We start from the raw sequence: 8,676 nt of genomic DNA on the forward strand, positions 1-8,676 counted from the left end.
GAATAGTCCTTGGCAAGTAGCTTCTCAGGCTGAAAAAGCTTGTCCTTGAAATATTATTTTCATACTATTTTCCCAACAGCAACAGAGTGTGATTTATTATAGCACAGGATAGATGGATGGACTCTCAAAAAATGAACAAAACTTTAGAACGACCATACCAGACTAATCAATTTGACACCCGAAACCAACGTGAAAGTTAAAAAGAGTTTCTAAGAGGTGGTGAGTGGCTGTCTCACATGATCTCAGCAGAGTTGTGATTGGATCATTTATGGTCACTAAGGCATCCTATTACAAAGGTTAGTCTACACTCCATCAGAACTGCTGGTTGGACAGTCAAATGGCTTCAGAAAGCCACAGATTTCCGATGCTGGATTAGAGGGGACCGTGTCGGACAATTTTTGTAACTTTCCAAAACATATGGCAACATATATTCTGCCCTATCCACTTGGTGGAAGTAGTTGGAGCAGTACGCTGCCTGCGAGGAAGCCTGGAGACACTACTCAGGGCTGAAAGAAGTGCGTCCACCTCCTCTGCATGTTCAGATAAAAGAATCATTTAATCTGTTTTTATTTGAAGATAATTCTCCTACATAGAAGATCCTAAAACTGATCATTATTCAAAGACGAATTCTTTGCACAACTATTAGACTCACAGGTCGGTCTCTAAACGCTTCGCTCATAGAGACTGAGGGCAGTCTCCCAGGTTTCATTATTAAAACTAGGTGGAAACAATTAGAAAGTTTTTTTAAAAACCTGTATTGCAGAACAAATTCAAAGTCTTAAGGGCAGCCCTTCATATTAGGGCTGTGACATGCAGTTCATGGTGGAGAATGGGGGAAGAGCATCATTTCAAGTAAGGCGTGTCCTTGACAAAATGTCAGGGTGGTTTGTAAGCTGTAAGTTTCTACTGTCACCTTTCTCAACTTTCACTAGTTAATCAATGACCTTTCAGTCAATCACATCACAGGCGATGCCCCAGACAGAGCTGTTTTCCAAATTTGGAAGCTTTAAAGGACAGGATCACAATTTTTCAAGTTTGTCTTAAAACAGTCAGGTGCCCAGTGAACACTGAAACATGTTTTTCTTGCCATAACCGTTCCTCCTGTTCATACTGACCATTATATTATATATGACAATATACTGACAGATTCAAACTTCCTGGATCAATAACTCATAAGCAAAACGTCAAAACATGGACAACGCCTCTTTCCTACTATAGTAAGGTAGACAACAAGCTACAACCTCATTTTCACCAAAACGAGCCGTCCTCCAAGTGGGACTAATAACATCGGTCTCTATGTACAGTCAGCTGTGAGACGAGTGCACAGGGATCATCTACAAAGTGCAACACTTAAACTTAGTTTGCTGCAGGTGAGGAAACTCAAGCTGTTGTAATGTACCTTTCTGCCATCTAGTGGCTGATCTTTAGAAGTCAAGACTTAATAGTCTAACAACGGCTTAACTGTCAGTGCTGAAAAAAAAAAAAGTTTAAATCGAAAATCGAATTGAAGCCTGACCTTAAAATCAAAAGTCAAATCAAATCAAGGATTTGGAGAATCGTGACACCCCTATATATTACTAACATTTTTCAAATCCATCACGTTTCACTATTATGGAAAAAAAAACTTGAAACAGTAATGTTAAAATTATTAGCGAACATTTATGCTGTTCTGAGAAAATATAAGAATATTTGTGTGCTAGCCAATCACCTTTAAGAATTCACCTCATCATTGGGCTTCATGTCTCTTTAGGTGTCTCTTTGAGTCTCTATGATAGCCATTGTGGTCATTTGCTAGTTTTCCGAGCTCTAAATCCACGCAGTTATACAGAAACACAACACTGACCTTGCTCTGTTATCTTCCCATTAATTAACCACTAGATGTTAAGTTTTTCACTTTGGATGTTGAACAGTCTTTTAGCTGCTCTCTCTCGGTGTCACAAGGTCAGTTTTCTCGCGGACGGAGATAAGAGAGCATCCCCCATCAGCGCCCGCTGAGGTCTCTGAGAGCGCCCGATAACGCCGCACCTGTGTTATCTTTCATGTTAAAACCCCTCGCCTTGTTAGCATGTTAAATGATGGATCGTCCTCTTGGAGTATAAGGGGCCTCCGTACCCCTGCATCTCGGAAACCCCGGCGCCCTGCAGTCGATGATAGATTACCTCGGCTTTATCTCAGCCGGCTGATTATTCCTCCTCTATCATGAAACCTAAATCTTAGCGGGGATGTGATCGTCTTGTAATGTGGTCTGAAATAGCTTGATTATGCTCAGGTTCATTTTTACTTTGTTATCAGTCTGGATTACACTCGTCACATTTCAGCAGCAATCTGTTTGTCATTACAGGTGATGCCATCATACTGAGACTTCCTGCTTGAAAGATGTATCGCGGAGGCAGGAGATGCACCTTCATTACACGGCGTAACCCTAATAGCTGTCACACAGTTGTCTTATTTGCAGGAGACATTATGCATTAGATATAATCACGATGAACATGACAGGAATTAAGCAGCTTCCTCGTCGGTATCCATATCATCATCAGCGAGAGAGCTTCAGGAGAATGACCTATTTAAACCATCTATCACAGCATTATTAAGCCAACAATCGCTCACACAGTAAGATACTAATTACAAGACATATTTTACAGGAGGAGGAGGAGTATTTTAAAACATTGTCCATTATTACTATCATTATTAATAATCACAGCTGGACTGTATTGCTGCATAAAATCTCGTCATAATTCAGCGTGATGTCTGACCTTCAACTGGGTATGACAGCAGAGATAATCGAATGACACACTTCCTTCTCAGTTGCTCACGTGTGTGTTTTCTAGCCTTCTGGTTCTGTACCTGTTCTCCAGTTGAGGACTCACACCACAGCGACATGAGGGAACATGCAGGAGCAGCGACACACACATCCGACTGCGGCTCGGTGAAGTTTAGATTCTACATCCAGATATAGATCTTCAGATCAATGAAAATCTGCTGGGAATTACTCAGTGCAGAAAATCTGGATAATTAAGTAGCAAAGTTGCACATTTACATCAAGTCAGCACATGATTTGCTAATTTTGTAGGACTGTTTTGTCCAAACCTCACAATATTCTTACGTTTTGTTATCACATTTATTTAAAGAGTGCTTTTGGGAAACCTTGACCTAAAGTTGTACTGCAGCATATTGCATTTTTTTTCTTTATTTTGTAGTGAACTCTCCAATGCTGCTGTTCTTTAATATCTAAGCCATGTTCCCTAGTTTATGTTTCAAAGGCAACAGGCTGTTACACAGATGTTTGTTAAAATAATGTCACTCTAAAAGATCCAGCTGATGGGATAATGAGATAACAGAAGTCATAGTAACATTAGTTTTGGGTGTGTGTGGGTGTGGGGTGGAGGGTATGAGTCAGTGGGCTGATTGAGGGCAGGTGTGTGTGTGGGTGTGTCTCCACTCTGTTGTCTTTTTACTGCCACCTGCAGCAACCATTGCTGCCACTCATTCTTTGTGTTTCTCTGTGTACAGGTATTATATGCGTGTAAAAAGTTAAGTGAATATCAAAATCATGGGCAGTGATTCTTTGTGTTTCTCTATGTGCAGGCCAGGCTCCAGGCTCCACCATGTCTAAAGATAAGTTGGCTTCCTGAGTGCTGAAGTTTGCTGCCAGCCCACTCCATGATGGTGGCTCAGAGAGTGCTGCTGCATGATGATGAGTAAAGTGTAAACTGACTGGAGGAAGCAAGCAAATTGCAGTGCAGCAGACCCTCGGCCTCAGACAAGAAGAGAGACAGTCAGCCTTGGACTGTTTTTCTTTCCCTTTCTGCTCATTGTGATATTGACTTGTTACTTTAAAAAGTTTAGAAAAAGAGTATTGCAACAAGCTCCAAATATTCCCCTATGGTTTTGATATGTTTTATAGGAAAAACTAAACTAAGCTTTTAAACCTTCTCTGTTATGTGGTCTTTTGCCCTTTATAGAGGCTGGAAGGTCAATTGTTAACCTGCAGGCATACTGCAAAGTACTGTAGTGGGTGTTAGAATCATGAAAGTGTTATTCAAATATATTCATAAATGTAAAAACATGCATTATGCTTTATAGAGTATTTAACCCATGCCAGAGACTTATCTGTTGGGTTTGTCAACTTTGAAGGGCTGTGTCAGCTGGACTCACAAGTCGGTCTCTGAGCACTTTGCTCAACTATAGACTAAAGACAATCTCCCAGCTTTCATTCAAAACTGAGTGGAAACAACTAGTTTTTTAAAAAAAAAGACCTGAAGTCTAGAACCAATACAAAGTCTTTAGAGCAGCTGTTCATATTGGGGTGGTGACATGCAGTTCACTATGGGGGGGGCAGCATCATTTCCAGTAAGATGAAAAGTAAGGGGTCTAGGTTTGTAAGCAGCTATCTTGCATTTAGAAATCCCAGTAGGCGGGAAGAATATCTAGTATAGAGAGGCTAGTGTTGGCTTACTGTTACTACACAGAAGCCCAGGATATTTTTCAGTTGCAACACACATGATTAGAGGCACCCCACATGAGATGGTGAAGCCATCTCAGCCTCTATCTCCTCTTCTCTCATGCCTTTTCACCCGTAAAGAGCAACCTTAGCATCTCCACATTGCTCTGCTGATACATAGGCTGTTTCAGATGCATTTCATTTGTTGATTAGAGGCACTCCACCGGGGATAGGGTTGTCTCCCCAATCAGGTGAAGTGAATAAGGTTCTTCCCTGGCCTCTCATTTAACTTTCTTTGCCATAACCTCACACTTGCTATGTGTGTTTGCCACGCTGGGTGCACGGGAACATGCAACAAGGCTTCTCATTAAGTGTTTTCGCAGAGGCAGCCTGCCTGGCATGTGGTGACTTCTCCTCTATTCATCTCATGTGAGGTGGAGCTCGGGCACAGCATTGTGGCTGAGATTTTTCTTCAAGGATGCTATGCGCTAAACATGCCAGCCACACATGCTCTGTGGCAGTGAAATCAAAATGAGAACGGTATGTATGCCAAACATTTCAGTGTTTGATTAACTACACTGATACTGGGAACGGAGTGAGGACCCGTTTCCCGCTGAGAATGACTTTTTGCATACTATCGGTGAGTGTTTCATGCAGAAATTGAGCTATGCCAATCTCCTATTTCCTTTCCACTCGTGTGTGTAACGGGTGCTCCCTCGCTCACCGTCACTGTTCCATGTGGATGTGAATCAGTAGTTCACCCTCTCCCTGGCAGCATGCTGAGGAGGGGGTGCTTCCTCTCATTCTGCTGCCAACTTCCTCCATTCTGGTGCATCATACCTCCCTTTCTAGCTCCTCTAGGATGGCAGCACTGGAGGAGGAAATAGTGAATGGAGCCATCACTACATTATGTTTCCTCATATGGTGATGAACAGGAGATTTTCACTCCTCGTATTTCTGGCTCATGGAAGTTTGGGGACATATGTGGCTGACAGTGGATCAGCCCATGCTTTTGGACTGCTATGTCACAAAATGGCTTATTACATGCTTCACCTTGTGAGTGAATGATTGCCATGGGTCACAGGTGCACAAGAAATGCTAGTTTGCCTTCAGGGAGGTTTTCAGCACTATCGTCTCCCTTTTTGGCTATTATGCAATTATGCACGCTTTCCAAGTGTGTGGAAACTGTGCTTAACCCTCTCAGAAAATGGGATTTAGAATTCTACCCTACATAGATGTTGATTCTTGCTTCACCACTTCGTAAAGCTACACCCATGCATCTCTGCTGATTCAATGTCACGTGTCTGGTCCTCACCGCCATCACCCTGAAAGGCATAGGAAGCTGTGTGTCTAAGTTTCTGGTATGCTTGCTTGACAGACGCTCTGTCAGCTCAGCATAGAGGACGTGGCCAGTGATCTCATCACATCAACTTTCTGGGGTTACTGCAATACAGAAAGTTCTTCTCCATTCTCACCTCAGTTACCAACAAACGCATCATGCATGCTGATATTGGACAACATCAGCCTCAGCATGATGAGCCTTCCTGGGGGCAGGGGATGACAGGCTCCCCTAACCTCTGCAGGAGGCACTGGAGAGCAGGTGGACACTCTTTCTAGACATGTTTTGCATTAAACCGGTAGCATTTTTGGTCAGCAAAGAGCTGACCTGTTTGCTAGCAAGGAAGATGCTCAGTGCCCTCTCTGGTTCTCCCTGCAAGTGAGAAACACCCCCCTCTGGGAGTGTTTGGTCACACAGTGCGGCCTCCCTTGCAGCTGATGATACCACTGAAGTATTATGAGAATTTCTAGAGTACCTAAAGATTCTAATAATCACCTGGATGAAAAAAATATTTCGTCCACTTAATGATAAAAAAGATTTTTAACTTGTGTGGCAAGCTCTAACTCACTTTCAGAATTAAAACAAAAATGACAGCCCACCAGCTATCTCAATAGGAAACTGAGTCACAACTTGCGAATCAGAGTTTTAGAGAGACTGATGGGTATTTCTGTGACCTGAATGTATTTCTAGCTTGCTAGCATCATCAAGTAAACAGAGCCTGTACTGAGCCAAAAAATGCATGTCACTAGCAATTATTAAATACAAGCAGCACAGCATCAGTTACATAGACTCCAGGAAAATTGAGTTGAAATTCAGTGAACAGGCTCCTGACAGAGTAGTTGGTCCGATACCAAACACTGGAAAACTTCTGTCCTATTATCTGAACTGATGGCTGTTAGACAACCAGCCGACCACCAAGTCTCAGACCATGGACAGTGGGCAGCAGGAGACAGCGATTATTTATTCTTTAATAAAGTCATCAAAACTAGAGGCACAGACTGTGTCAGCTCATCTGCCGCAGCAAACAGCATTAGCAAGAACATTAACATCAGAATAAACAGTGACAGTGTCAGGTTATGATGTCTGTGCTGTACACCTGCAGGGATATGAATGGATGCCACACAGCTGTGAAACAGCTAATGGTTGTGAAGCATATTGTAAATCAGCCAGTCAAGTGTGACTTCAGAGCTCTGCTTCAGCTACATCGTCAGTTAAAAGGTCTTTCATGATAACGTTGGAGACAGCCTATTCTATGTTTCTTACACTCCATAAATCCTATGTAAAGATCCTACTAACAAGTACGGTGTGTGTATCCAAACTCTGATATTGCTATTGAAAATGGTCACCAAAAAAAGCACTATTTCCTCCTGTTTGAGTGAGGTTTGCTAAAACTCATCCAGCTGTTTTTTTGGAAATTACTGAGCCTCTGTTTAAAAATGAAACTATATATTTGTGAGAAATGTTTGTCTTCACTAGGAACCGATGGACTTGAGTAGGGAAGTCAGAACAACTGAGAGACAGACTAGCGCACTGTTGATTTTAGTCTTTTCAAGGGATTAGTTGATAAATATAGAATAATTCCAGACTTATCCCTTCAGTATCCACTCTGAAGGTTTGTCCCTTCCAGTAATCACTGATGCATTAACACGAAATGAAGATTTTAATGTCATTGTTACTTTTAAGTATAAACTCTGTGTCAGATTCAGATGTTTTTAGATCAGCTGAAGGAAAATACGCACCTCTATAGGCTGAGAAAGTTCTCTTCTTTAACATAAAAAATGCATTGTCATCAAGATAATACAAGGCTGTTTTTCATAGTTCCTGGAAAGTTGACAGTTTAGCATTCACTTGACAACTTTTCCTTGACAACTGTGATATATGAGTCTATTATAGCTGTCAGATATACAGTGTGTAGTAGTGTAAAATGTAAAATATCCCTCTGAAATGTAGTGGAGGAAAAGTCTTTCAAGAAAGTACAATACTTGAGTGAATACGCTTCGTTACTTGCTGCCTACTTTTCCCCATAAAATTAGTCTGGAACCACTGTTATAAACCTGTGTCTAAGTAAATCTCTCCTGGACAAGCTGACATCTTTGCACGTTCCATGCCTGGAGGGGGATTTCACAAAAGAGGCAAGAGAACAAGTGAGACTTGAAAGATAAAAGTCATACTTCATTCGGTGTGACTTGGTTCATAAATCAGACCTAGCAGAGCAATGCACGCTCCAAATCAGAGATGGCAGAAAATACTAGAAACAAATGTGCTGTGTCATTCATGGTCACAGAGCAAGAGCTGATAATGCAGTTTGATGATTACATGCTTCTAATGAACAAAACAGACAATAGTGTTGTAGTTTCATCAATAAGGCCAAAGATGCAGCCTGGCACTTGACTGCAGGCTGTAGTGAATCTGCCAATCTATGACGAGATCTGTGACACAGTCAACCCGGAATCAACACTTAATGTACTGATGGACAGGGCTGTTTCTGGACATTTCGGTGCCCGTGGCAAGGGGTCCAGTGGTTGTTAACATCACCTTTCAACAAGTACTATTACATTTCACACAACACCCTCTTATGTGTCATCCTGATTTTATTCAGAATATGGTATGGAACATAGGTTGATTATTCATATCCCATATGACTCTAACATTATCGAGGTGACTGATTAACTGTGAAGGTCTTTGATGCCTCCACATCCCAGGTCACTTTTGTACAGAAGTGCAGGTATTATCAGTATGAGACTTTCACTCATGGCTGTCCTGACTATGTTTTATAAATCCAGCATTTATTTTGATTTTGGAATTTTAAAACATTCATTTTCTAAAACTTACAGAGCACGCTTTCAGCCCGCATTAAAATTAATGAGGCAGTGTAGATATGTTTGATATCTGAATA

At 41.6% G+C, this 8,676-nt stretch overlaps 1 long non-coding RNA gene across 1 annotated transcript; it reads left to right on the forward strand.

Moving 5' to 3' along the window:
• Positions 1-2,125: 2,125 nt before the first annotated feature.
• LOC122976672 lies at positions 2,126-3,933 on the forward strand. The gene is made up of 2 exons (XR_006401012.1): positions 2,126-2,610; positions 3,586-3,933. It is a non-coding gene; the product is annotated as an uncharacterized LOC122976672 (long non-coding RNA).
• The last annotated feature ends 4,743 nt before the right edge of the window (positions 3,934-8,676 follow it).

Source organism: Thunnus albacares, chromosome 24 (assembly GCF_914725855.1).
Source record: "Thunnus albacares chromosome 24, fThuAlb1.1, whole genome shotgun sequence".
Taxonomy (NCBI): domain Eukaryota; kingdom Metazoa; phylum Chordata; class Actinopteri; order Scombriformes; family Scombridae; genus Thunnus; species Thunnus albacares.